This window comes from Protopterus annectens, chromosome 6.part0 (assembly GCF_019279795.1).
Source record: "Protopterus annectens isolate FY-2018-M chromosome 6.part0, PAN1.0, whole genome shotgun sequence".
Classification (NCBI taxonomy): Eukaryota; Metazoa; Chordata; order Ceratodontiformes; family Protopteridae; genus Protopterus; species Protopterus annectens.
The window spans coordinates 256,794,796-256,809,026 of NC_056737.1; the positions used below are offsets into that span (position 1 = coordinate 256,794,796).

General features: G+C 40.9%; 1 protein-coding gene across 3 annotated transcripts in view; it reads right to left on the minus strand.

The window, feature by feature from the left end:
• Window positions 1–14,231, minus strand: part of SUSD6 (sushi domain containing 6) — a 442,437-nt gene that overhangs the window by 44,490 nt on the left and 383,716 nt on the right. The window lies entirely within an intron of this gene.

A 14,231-nucleotide genomic window follows, 5' to 3' on the forward strand; every position in this document is an offset into this window, starting at 1 on the left:
GAGCGACACCATTTTATTCAGTTTTTCTTGCCCCAGATGTTAGGTGCCCCCAAATGGGGAGCAAAAATATATATATAAATAAACTGTAAATATAGAAATGCACTTTTAGCAACATAAACTTTTACCTTCAAATAAAAAGCAAATACACCACAAAGGCTTCTGAGTATAGTGAAGGAAAGAAAAGGTATAGAATGGGGGATGGCGGTTGGGTAACCCGGACTGCAACAGTGAATACACTCGAACATCTACATTTATGGTAAGTGTATACAGCTGTACTATGTTCTTCGTGTTTCACTATTGCAGTCATTACATTTGGGTAGAATCCCAAAGCTATGGATGGAACTAAATAGCATTAGGAGTGGCTATAAGGCACTGCAGAACTGCAGTGGCAAAGCCTGCCCTGGATTTGGAGAAGAGAGGCAAATGATAATGCTTTGTGAAGGTATGAACAAAGCTCCAAGTAGCAGCTTCTAGAATGTCTTTGGTTGGAACTCCTCTGAGAAAGGCTGCTGAGGTAGAGGCAGCCCTGGTGGAATGTGACCTGATTCCCTTGGGCACAGGTTTACCATGGTGCAAGTAGCAGAAACGAATGCAGTGGCTTATCCACTTAGAAATTGTCTGTTTTGATATAGCCTTCCCCTCTGATCCTGAAGCAAATGCCACCAGTAGTTGCTCAGACTTTCTTAGAGATTTGGTCCTGTTTAAGTAGAATCTTAGTTGTCTGTGTACGTCCAATGAATGCAGAATCTGCTCCCCCTTGTTCTGCGGATTTGGGTAAAATGTTGGCAGGTGAATAGTTTGGTTAAGAGCCATGCTGGATACCACCTTAGGCATAAAGGAAGGATTGGTCCTGAGGGGCACCCTGTCCGGGTAAAATGTAATAAAAGGCTCCACAGCCATGAGAGCCTGTAGTTCTGAAACCCTTCTTGCTGAAGTGATTGCCAAAAGGAAAGCTGTTTTTCAACATAAAAATGTTATACCCGCAGCTGGTTCAAAAGGAGGCAGGGTGAGTTTTTCCAGCACAAAATTGAGGTCCCATGTAGGAGTTGGTGATCTTCTGGGAGGCCTTAAATTGTTGGCCCCTCTAAGATACTGTTTTAGCAGAGGATGAGAAAAGATAGGAGGCTCCGTGTTGTAATGAGCCGAGATGGCAGAGGCATGGATTTTTATTGAAGAAAAAGATAGGCCCTTGTCAATCATCTCAGTCAAGTAAAATCTGAGGGTTATTTGGTTTTGCTGTGCCGTTCCTTGTGCTTGGTTCCAAGCACAGAATCTCTTCCATTTATCAGCATAAGATTTTCTAGTACTAGGCCTTCTGGCTTCCAAAATTACATCCATCACAGATTTACTGAGAGGTGTTGTTTGAATAATGAAATTATCAGCCATGCTGCAAGGTTCAGAGTTTGGAGCTGAGTGTGCAGAATTTGATTGTTCTGCTGAGACAGTAGATAAGGTATTTGAGGCAAGGTGGTGGTGCTGTGGTAGCGTTGTCACCTTACAGTAAGACAGTGTCCTGTTCGAGTCTCAGCTAGAGCGTCTTCTGTGTAGAGACATATGTGAATGGGCGTACATTCGTTGAAGGTTGTGCTTCAGGGCCAGCAACTTGGCACGTAAAAATTTACGGTCAATCATTAGCGAACCAGAGTTCCGCTGTGTAGACTCCTAACCGGAAAAAGCCGAAAGACACAACAATAAAGACACAACAATAACCAAGGAGGGAGTTGAGACATATTTCTTAGAATTGGGTACCAGTGCTGGTGAAGCCAGTCCGGAGCAATTAGGATAATTTTTGGTTTTTCCTGTCTGACCTTTAGTAAGACCTTGGAGAGAAGAGGCAGAGGGGGAAAGGCATAGACTGATAGGTTTTTCCAACTGAAGGACAGGGCATCCACTTTCCATGCTTGTCTGTGATATGCCCTTGTGCAGAATTTGTCCAGTTGATAATTTTGGGGAGAGGCAAATAGATCTACGTCTGGGCTCCCCCATTTCTGTGTTACCATGCTGAAGATTTGTGGATCCAGTTTCCACTCGTGCTGGTCCATAAGATTTCTGCTTAGGTCGTCTGCCAGAGTATTTTGTTTCCTGGCAGGAATTGAGCTTGAAGATGTACTTGCTAAGTCAAGGCTGTGTTCCACAATGCCACGGCTAGTCTGCAAAGGGGGTAGGAATGTGTACCCCCTGCTTGTTTATGTACCACATAACCGTGGTGTTGTCCGTCTTTATCAGTAGTTGTCCTGAATGAAGCAAGTCCTTGAAGGCTGTCAGAGCATTCTGAACAGCTAGCATCTCTTTCTGGTTGACATGCAGATGCATTTGTTTTGGGCTCCATATGCCCTGAATGCATCTCCCCGCCAGGTGGGCCCCCCAAGCATAATCTGATGCATCTGTAATTAGGGTTTGGTGGCAGGTGGTAGAGTGAATGACAGTCCCTTGTTTTGGTGACATGTCTCTGCCCAACAAAGAAACTCCTGTTGTAGGCAGGGAATGAGAGGACTCATTGTTTCCAGACTGTGGCAATGTTGACTCCATAAACTTTTTAGGTACCATTGAAGTTTCCTCATATGCAGTCTCACATATGGAATTAGTAGGATGCAGGATGCCATGAACCCCAAAGCCTGCAGAATTTGTCTTACAAATAACTGGGTTTTTGCTGCCATCTGTTTGAAGTATGTTGTCAGTTGCCTTTGTTTGTCTGGAGTAAGGTAAGCCATCTGGGCAGTTGTATTCAAGCTTGCACCCAGGAATGTAATTATTTGAGAGGGTACCAGTTGTGATTTCTTTTCATTTATTGTGTACCCTAGGCATGTTAGAAACCTTTTTACAAACGCCAGATGTTGAAGAAGAATGTCCTTGTTCTCTCGTTGAATGAGACAGTCATCCAGGTAAGGACAAATTTGTATGCTTCTTTGTCTGCAAAATGCAATTACTGGTGCCAGGCACTTTGTAAAGACCCTGGGCGCAGTAGATAACCCAAAGGGCAGTGCAGAGAATTGGTAATGTAAAAAAAGCTGCCTTGAAGTGGAGGTATCTTCTGCACGATTCCCTTATTGGGATATGCAGGTATGCCTCTTAAGTCTCGAGTCACTAACCAAGCATTCCTGCCCAGCATAGGCAGTAGCTGTTGTAAAGTCAGCATTCTGAATTTTGGAATGTCCAGGAACTTGTTCAAAATTGATAAGTCCAGTACTGGACACCAGGCATCGTCTTTTCTGGGTAACAGGAACAGTCCTGAATAAAAACCTTGTCCGTTTTCCTGTTCTGGTACTGGATGAATAGCCCCCATATCCATGAGGGACATAACTTGTTTCTGTGCCTCTGCCCATTGATTTTGCTGCAGATCTGGCCAACCGTTTGGTATTGGCAAAGTATGGAAATGAAATATGTACCCCTGGGATACTATGTTTAATACCCACTTGTCCTGGGTAATTAACTGCCAATTTTGAGCATGAAGTGCTATTTTTTCCCCCAAGGGGGCTGCCAAAAGATAAGTGCTTGGTGAAGGTAGAGGGAGGTCATTGAGACTGCTTACTGTAGGGTTGTGCTTTGTTTCCTCCAGATTTGGAGGTGGAGGCACCCCATTGCTTTGACCTGCAAGAACCCTGTGATTGGTATCTAGAGCCTTTTGAGCACCTGGATTTGCCTTCTTTCCCCATCTATCCAGCGCCCTGGAATCTCTATCAGAGGGGGTAGGATTTTTGGCCGTAGAGGCCTTTACACCCTTGGGACCCTGTGAAATAGTCTCAGGATCAGCAGCAGGATTTTTGAATAGAAATTTGTGGGAGTCAGGAACCCTGTAATATCTGTCTGGCTTACAAGGAGCTGGAGGTAGGGAATCAGGAGCCATGCTTGATTCCGAAAACACATTATCAACAATTCTAATACAGGAGATTTAGCCAAAGGTCTATGCTGAGGAAGAAGAAGGAAATCCCTAAGCCTCTTTTCTGATTCAGAGAAATCCTGACTCTCCCAATGAAAATGTTCCCTTAAAATATGCAAGGTTTCTCCAAAAGAATAATCCTCAGGAGGAGATGCAGATGGAATGGATTCTTCTGCATTTGAATCCTCATAGGGTGGAATAGAAAATTCCTGATCAGAAGAGGAATCAGAAGAAAAGGAAACCTGATCTGAAGATTCATAGTCAGTGTCTTGCCTAGGCCTCTTAGCATGGGGGGGGGGCCCTGATCAAGATAATTAAGTCCTCAGCCATTTTGATCATCTGTTTTAGGCATAGGGACGTGAGCACGTGGCTTATGCGTCAGTTTTTTAGACTTAGATGTTTTTGGTCTTGTTTTTGAAGCTGGCGTCGGTTTTATATAAAAATGTTGAGGCCTGAAAACGCCCTCAGAAGCCAGTGCCTGCTCAGTGGCTCTGGACCAAGGGAGAGACATATGCGGGTTCAGTACTCTGAGAATCTCGCAGCATACCCATTTGTGCATGGGTCTCGGTAGAGGCCTGCGACTCAAAAGTAGCGGGTATCAGGGGCTGCAAAAGTGCCTCACTGAGTACCAGCAAACCGGCGTCAGTTTTTTAGACTTAGATGTTTTTGGTCTTGTTTTTGAAGCTGGCGTCTGTTTTATATAAAAATGTTGAGGCCTGAAAACGCCCTCAGAAGCCAGTGCCTGCTCAGTGGCTCTGGACCCATCCAAGGGAGAGACATCTGCGGGTTCAGTACTCTGAGAATCTCGCAGCATACCCATTTGCGCATGGGTCTCGGTAGAGGCCTGCGACTCAAAAGTAGCGGGTATCAGGGGCTGCGAAAGTGCCTCACTGAGTACCAGCAAACCGGCGAATGGCTTAGGAGAAGCTTCGTCGTCGGTTTTGGACCTAGACGGTCTGTCTCCTCTTTGCATTTTTTGTGAACTCCGTTAGTCGGATTGCTAACCAATGATATTCCAGGATAATTAAATCTGGATCCAAAATATTTAGAAGCAAAAATATACCGATGCTTAATAGTGTGTTGGTTAAATCTAGCACAAAACCGACAGCACGGCACATTATGATCTGGGCCTAGGCAAGGAATACAGTACAAATGAAATTCCTTATGAGGTATTTGCTTCCCACAAGTAATGAAATTATTAACTTTTACTGACATCGGTAAGGAGCAAGTAAAAGTTTCCCCAATGGGGTACGTAGTTTTAGTTGAAGACTTTGGTTCTGAAATTCGAATGAGAAAATTTCAGGAGCCGGCCGAGCGGCACTTGTGAACTGCTTCTGCTTTGGGCACCGTGCAGCAAGAAAGATTGGATGAAATGGTGTCGGCTGCATGTTTTATACCCCTGACAACCTGACGTCATGGAAGAGGAGACAGCAACCGATGCAGGACCCAAGACTTTGTTATTCAGGCCGACCGAGGGCAACCTGCCAGCAGATTACCCAAATGTAATGACTGCAACAGTGAAACATGAAGAACATCCACCTATTTCCTAGGTATATGCATTAAATTAAAAAAAAAACTACAGGCAAAATAGTTAAAATGATAAACTGCAATAAATTAAAACAAAGACATACATAAAAAGTAATAAAAAAAAGCTTCTCCAATCAATCAGTTTGCTGAAATAACAATGACTTATAATAAAATGGCTGAGGCAAGGCAAACTGGCTATTAACACAATATAAAAAATGTAGACTGGAAGTAATGTCTAGATCTATAAAGCCCACTCAAAACAGTTAGGACTAGTTTGAGACCACTCAATATTAGGGACTCTTCTAAACCACACTGGTAACAAATGCCAAAGGAAAAATGGATTCAAAAAGAATCTGCACAAACTTCTAGAATTGCCAGGAACCTCGAAGAATATGAATACACATCCACCATATCCAACAACTCCATGTTGACTCAGTGAAGGGGTCAGAAAAGCTGAGGGAATGTGGCAAGTCTCCAATGGGAATTTGTGTGTTTCTGTGTGTGTGGATACTGCCAGATTGTTATGTTGAAAACAACTTTTAGCGAACTATGAATTTGCTCTTTTTTCCACTGTTGTGCAACCATGCAGTCAGCATACACAAGACTGGGTGGTGCAGGAAGCTTGTGCCCCCTGCAAAAAACAAACAAAAAAACATATATATGTATGTGTGTGTGTGTGTGTGTGTGTGTGTGTGTGTGTGTGTATATATATATATATATATATATATATATATATATATATATATTTACACACACACACACATATATATATATATATATATATATATATATATATATATATATATATATATATATATATATATATATATATATATATATACACACACACACACATATATATATATATATATATATATATATATATATATACATACACAAACACACACATATATATATATATATATATATATATATATATATATATATATGCACACACATACATATATGCACACACATATACATATATATATATATATATATATATATATATATATAAATATAAAATTTCCTGAATGTGGCTTTCAGTGTAACCATTTCAGAATTTCAGAGTACTGGGCCTTGCAGCAAGAGGATTTATAGAGTCATCGTGAAACTAAGGCTGATCCCAGGTCACAGCTATTGAAGACAGCAGTACCCAAGTTATGAAAGATCGATACCAATCAAGTTCCAAGCTAGGCAGCCCAAGGCACATTACAGTAGTACTCATGGTCTGAAAATACCATAACATGCACAATTACAACAGTCCTGCAGATGTAATAAGCTGTTTCATAAGTAAAAATGCCTAAGATGGAAAACAGGAAGATCTGATAGCTGATACCTTGCCTTTAAAAATCAGCTTACCATTAAAAACATCCTCTAGTTTCACACGTTTGGCATGAATTCCAGTTTTTTACCATTACATGCAACGTTAGGGGGCAAATGAATGGAAAACAGCTCCTGAGACAACTCTGCAATCATGCAGACAGACAGAGAGGCAAATCAGACCAAGGCAACGACTGTGATGATACCATAGTAAAAGACTTGGTCCAAAGAACTCCATGGTTCACTCTCAGATACTAAATGGGAGCTCTAACAGGACCAAAACCAAATCAAGGCACTGATCCTTAACATAAGAAAGTAATTAAAATCCCAGATAAAAACATCTCAGCACTATGTCTAATCTGAATACTGTTTCTCTTAAGCAGTGAATCCAGCTGCTTGAACACCACACTACCTGCTCTACTGTCTTACTGACAAGTGATAAGACAGAGACTGGGTTAAAGATCGAATAAGCTATTTCTGCCTTCATTAAAATGGAAGTGACCAATACCTTCATTAAAACAAATGGAAAAACTCCTGGCTTAACCAAGGTTATGACAATCTGGTAAAGAAGTGGGCTCAGAGCTTCCACTCAAGCCAGCGGTTTAGTATGGCAGGGGTCCAGCCATGGAGAGATGGATGTAGGCAGGAAACAACAGCAACAAACTCAATCAGGAATAAGAAAAATTGTAAGGTCAAAACAGCACACTCTAACTCTCTGTGACATCATAAGGTCTCTGCAAACATGCAATACAGAACACTTTGACCAATGGAAGGTTTGTGACAAAATACCAGGCTTCAGGCTCACACTCACTTGACAAAGTCTTCCCGGTGGTGAGAAATGTTATGTTACACATCGTCCACATCAACCTGAAAAGGGCAAGTGGTCTAATTATCACAGCACAGAACTCCTGGGAAACATACACAGCCATATTCTGTAAGATTTCCCCAATAAATACAGCAATGTTCACTTAATAAAAAGCAAAGCCATATTCTGTATGACCTTCCCAATAAATACAGCAATGTTCACGTAATACAAAGCTTTTCCTCAAGCAGAACAGTGTGATGGCATAAAACCTTTAGCCTTTGCCTAGCCCACCTAAATTCATAGAAATCACAGCTGTATCATGAGCTCTTGTGATATAGAGTCAGATGTACATGGCTTGCAGCTTAAAGATCCAGAGATGCCCTAAAGGTATAACTATCTATCTCAAGTCAATTTTGATCACAAGTACTGTTTCCTTGTTATTGCCAGTGCACAAGGAGACCCAACCTGTGTGAGGTACTCAGCTACAGACTCCTACATCATATCAAGCGTAGTCTGGGTATTCTACCAGTCATGAATCAGAGAATGCTACAGTCCAACAAAATGACAAGTGCCAACAATAAGCTACTATTGGTCATAGCTCCAAGATGAACGCCCAAGTCCAATATATGACCATAACGATGGGTACAAGAGATAACTTGGCCAAACACAAACCCCTTAAGCAATTAACAGGAACTATTTTACAACTGCCACAGACTCTTCTTCCTCTCTGGCATTAAAATGGCCTAACAGTAACCAACTGGGCAATGCCAACAGCAAGGAGACAAGGAAGTCTCAAAACTCTTGCAGGGACATAATCACATTACCTGGTAGACAAAACATGAGAAGGAACCCAGAGTTTGCTCCAGGATCCTTGGCATACTCAAAAGAGTTGTATGCCTCAGTAAGAGCCTTACCCAATTCAAGAGATGATCAATAAATTACTGCAACCTGCCCTCCCCAACTCTAAATGGCTAAGGGTACTGCACAATGTCTGCCAAAACTGGACCAAAGTTATCTCACAAAGTTTCCATTACAAATGCAAGATCACAAGACCTAATCAAATCAAGAGTTTATTCCATGCTTGTTGAGACAGACCTGGCATTCAAGTATAGCACCCTCAACAAAGCTTCAGAGGATCAATTACAATCTGCCTATCCCAGATGACAAAAGCAAGTGAAAAGTACATCTAAACGAGCAAGAGAGATAAGAATCTCCCAATACAATGTTTTAACCAAGGAGTGTGCTACAAAACACTGGAATCAATAAATAACCCACATTTGAGTCCCTAAATGCCAGCGATGATGACATTCACTCCCCCTGGCTAAAACTGCATAAATTACATCTGCTAGGCAACCATGGGTTGGCTTTCTCTAAAAATCATTTCCAGTAACCAAGCAGAGCAGAACCCAACCTAAATGTCTGGCAAGTAACAAGAATGTCCAAGCAGTACCTAGGATTTATATGCCTAATTAAGTAGTGATTACAATCCAAGTAAGACAGATGAGAAAAGGCACCAAAAGTATGAATAATCCTTACTCTAACAGTCAAAAATATCTCCAAAAAGTATAGAACCTTTTTCTCAAAAAAGAGCAGTCAAGGCAGTATTCTGTCCAGGCAAGCGGAAAAACAAAATGCTAAAGTGGCAATAAGCACCATTAGTGCCTGAAGACCAGAGGAAAATCCTGCAAAGGCAGAATAAACAGCATGAACAATTTTCTAAGTAGGCTATAGTGAAACTAGCAATAGAGATGACAAGAATCCCAAGGATATTAAATCTAGTCAATAAATCAGAAATGAATAAATGAAATTAGATGCAAGTACTGTCTTCTAACACCTCGGCCATAATAACAAAATACCGAGTTAGCTGATTTAACAAGCACCATAAAAGTTACTGACAGGACTCAAGTGTTTAACGTCTGTAGGCAGCTGTTACTGGAATCCATTACAAATAACTGGAAAGCAACCAGCAGGTGCTTTACTCAAAATGGTTTTGAATACCGAAATGCATCAAAATCAAAGTCCAATAGAAAATACTGTCAGCAAAGTTAAAATGATGTACTATCCAGAGGCAAAGTACCGGTGAAAGGTCCTAAACAGCCAGCCAGTAAATGAGTCAAACAATCGAGATGCTACATTCACATGCATTCAAAAACAGAAGCTGTAATATAAAAATGGAAAACCCAGCAAGGAGTCCAATAAAAAGATTAAGAAAATATAGGATCAGCAAACACTTCAGCAATTGCTATAATGCAAAAAGACAACAATAGAAAAAGAGCAGTAAAATGGCAAGTTGTGAAATCTAGAGTCATCTCAAATAAATATCAAATCATTTATAATGTCCTCATAGGTGTACTAAAACCAATGATGTGAAACACAAGAAAACAGACCAGTAGGGCAAAATGTAACTCAGCCTAGAGCAAGTACTGTGCACGTGTCTAATACTTGTAAAAAAAAAAAAAAAAATACAAAGACAATGTTTCTACAAACATTTAAGACAGTGTTAGATCATAAATGCTGTTGTCAGCTGCTGCTTCAAGTATAAAATCAAATAACCAAACACGAAGTATAATAAAACAACGACATTACTGCTAGACTCCAGGGTAAACTTTATGAAACACCCATTTTAATCCACAACTGGCTCAGAAATGTGAGAAGCACAAGAAACAGACCAGGCTTGCAATACAAGGCAGAAACATTTAGCCATAACTTCCATGTCTATTTTCTGCACCCCCCACAGATTAAACATAATACAAACATACAAATAATTATTAAAACTGTTAACACATTCAAACTATAACACTAAACAGTACTTAGATGTAAAGCTCAAGCAAAAAATATATATATATATCTTTTCTGTGAAAGAAGGATGCAGTAAAGCTCATGTTAAAAGACAAAAACATCTCTTATTCTCCTTTCTCCCCAAGGAATAATATACCATGAGGTACTCACCAGCAGATGTACGAATCCATTTACTTTAGAAAGATTGGTCCTTGGTAGCTTTTTTGTTCTTTTAACTCTTGCACTAAGCAAAAAGATAATTTCTCCTGAATGGTTAAATGTTTGCCAGTTACTGGCATGTAACAGGTATCAACCACAAGCCACAGCCCTCCTATCAGACATGGAAAGCATCAGGAGAGTTCTACATATAGAAAAAGTATTTGGATCTACCAGTCCTGGTTAATCAACTAACAGAGTACTTCTCGTGGGGCATACTCCGGCACTAATTACAGCCAAGGTGGCAAACGGAGGTGATGCCTCTCAGAGGAAATGTTTATCATGAAAACATGGCGACCACCCTAGGATACAGAAATGTATCTCACAAGCAAACACTTTTCGAAGACAGCAGGACTACAAGTATAAAAACAACCAAATCCATGTCTACAACTGTAGAAAAGCCTGAAATGAGGGCTGCAATGTTACTGTGCTAAGCTTTTCAAAGATAAGTTACATGCACACCACAATACACTAGGACTTGAGGGAGATGAAGGGAAGGAACCAACACAGTGGAACGATTCCCATACCTGCTGTTATGTGTAAAGTACCTTAAAAAAACACACACACACTATGTACTTTTACCCACTTGTGTCTTCATTACAGCCTTTATCACTGGGAAAGGTAATAAAACACCAGGTGGAGGCCACAGTAAATACTACCTGGATGTCCAGCTTAGCAAAACCAGATGTAGCCCTGGACAGAAGAAACTGGCTTGTAATGTGTAGCAAAAGTGTGCACAGCACACAGTTCTCAAAGAAAGCTGCAGAGGCTTCATGAACTCTGATGGCTCTTACAAAAAAATCTGAAACAAAAGCTAGCAGTGCTGCAATCCAAACAGAAACTGCCTCTTGCCTACAGTGGTGAGCAGATCAGTGTTATTTTAGAAGCTTTCTGCCAGTCCTGTTTAAGGCAAAGTAAAGGAATAATGAAGTATCCTTCTTGAACGGTCTAGTTTGGTGGAGGTAAAATCTGAGTTGGCTATGTACAGCCAAGGTGTGCAGGTAACTTCCCTTATCAGAATGATTAGGGAAGTACATGGGTAAATGGATAGGCTGATTTAGATTATACCAAAAGTGTCATCAGAGTAAAGAACATGTACTTACGAAACGTGGTGGAGGTAAGGTGTGCAGTTCTGAGATCCTATGGGCTAATGTGATGGCAATCAAAACGAGGTTTTCCAGGATAAAAATTTTAGGTCTATGGAAGAGAATGTCTCAAAAGGAACTTTAGTGAAAATCGCCAGTACAAAACTGAAGTCTCATGGGGAGTAGGATCTTTTATTAGAGGATAAAAAAAGAAAATTCTTTTCAGAAATGCCACACAGTGTTTATGAGAAGAAAGAGAATGGTTGTGAAAATTTGAAATAGATGTCAGTTGTAACTTAAAAGCAGAGTAGCTAAAGCCAGCCTCAAATAGATTTGAAAGGAAGTGTAAAACTTCTGGAATGGAGGCAGAAAATAGGTCTAAACCCTGCTCTGCAGCCCATATGGAAAACTGCTTCCATTTGCACTTGTAAAATGTATGGGACGACTGTTTTTGCAAAGCAGACACGGTGTCGACTACGGACTGGGATAAGGACTGATTTTGGCCAGCATGGTAACTGGAAAAAACATGCAGTAAACTTTAGCTTCTGTAAGTTCAGATGAGGCTACCCAGACAGATGACAGAAAAGATATGGGTGGGGATCTAGAACCCATGGAGGCTTCCTTAAGTGAGGTCTCAGCAAGGGTAACCATATTTGCCTCGGGCAGGCCAGAGTGGAGTAAGGAGGATTACTATTGCTTTGCGTGCAGCAGCTTTCTGCAGAAATCTGGAAATGAAGGCTATGGTAGGGAAGACACAGAGAAGATGGGGGAGGGGCACTGACAGATTTCAGCATCCTTTGGTAACTGTCTCAAAGCAGGGATCAGGGCAAAGTAGCTGCTGCATGTGGTATTGGACAGGGATGCAAAAAGGTCACAGCAAGTCTGGCATCAGAGTAAATTTGCTGAGTTTGTCTGCTAGATAGCGGTCTTTCCCTGGAATATGCATTACAACACAAAGGTATCCAAAGTGATTGCCCACTACCATACCCTCATGGCCTTTATGCAAAGGAAGCAGGACTTGATTTCTCCTTGCTTGTTTATGTATCATACTACAGACATTGTCCATTTCAACAGCTATCACTCTAAGAGGAAAAAGGTTATGAAATTCCTACAACAACAGGGGAACCATCCTCATCCCCAAGATGTTGATGTGCAGATTATCTTTTGTCAGAGTCCATGTTCCTTGCCCCATTCTCCTCTTGAAATGCCTTCCCACCCAAGAAAGGTGTCCATGGTAACTGTTGATGCTGGAGATCTTAGCACAAAAGGTCATCCCCGCAGAGACTATTAGGGTGTTGAGCACTACTTAAGAAATCTGTAAAGCTGGGTTATGTGCACTGGTGCTGAAGGGTGATCCGAAAGTTGAGACCAGTGAATACAGAAAATCCACTGGAGTATCCTTATGTAAAGGAGTGCGTGAGTAACCATGACTATGGAAGAGGCCATCAAACCTAAGACTCTAAGAACTGATGAGGTAGGTGGAGTTTGTTTTTGTAAAAGTCTCTGAGTTACTGCTCTGATGGACTAAATTCTGTCTTGAGGAAAGTTTTTGTGTCCAGATTACAGCCAATGAAGGTCACTTCTTGAACTGGCTGGATAAGTGATTTTTTTGAAGTTTACAGAAATACCCAAGGATAGTAGAGGTGTAACAAGTAATCTCTGACTTATACTGAGGATGCTCTTCTTGTTGCAGTGAAAAGCCAATCTTTGAGTCACAGATGGGCCGTGACTACTGGCATTCACTTGATGAACATCTGAGGGGATTTGAGAGACCGAAAAGATGAGGTAGAGGGTGGTCTGAAAGAGAGCTAGTGAGACAATTACTTTTCAGCAGAATGCTTGCTTAGTTACTTGACTAGAGACTTCTCTCAGATGACGATGGCTTTAGAGACAAATGGAGGAGATTTTTGCACAGCTACTAGTGAGACCTTTATGGTGGAGGAAGAACCTGCCTCATCAAGATTCCTTTCTATTGATCTTTCTATTAATGTATTTTTACAAACTGTGAGGGAGTAAAAGCCTTACAAATAGTATAATCTGCCTCCAGGTCCTCCAGCCCCCAGCACACCATAGAAAGATTAGGGATCTCCAGGGGTGGGATTTTGTGGACACACTTGCCACATTTCCTGAAGTTCTTTTCCATTGCTAAACTAATAAATGGTGCACAAACAACTACAAGCATTATTAAAAGAACAACAACAGAGCAACACTTTAGCAGCAAAAAATAATCTGCACTACTAATAAGTCATAACGTAAACAGGAAAAAAATGCAATTGTTTATAAGATATTAACAGCAGCCACCTGCCTAGTTGTCATAGCAGTGAAAGAGTACTGAAACAAGAAAAGCTACATATGTATGTAAGAAGAGAGCAACAGAATACATATACAGAAAGTATAACAACATCAAATGGAATTAAATCAAGGAGCATTTAGCTGTGGTGCAGTGACCATTTGTTCACTATAACTGCAAATGAGATCTGAGGTTACTGTGGGCACAAGGGGATTATGACAGGAAAGTTTTGAAAGAGCTTGACGCTAGGAGCACTTAGCTGTGGTGCAGAAACCATTTATTCACTACGGCTACAAATGAGATCTGAGGTTACTGTGTGCACAAGGGGAT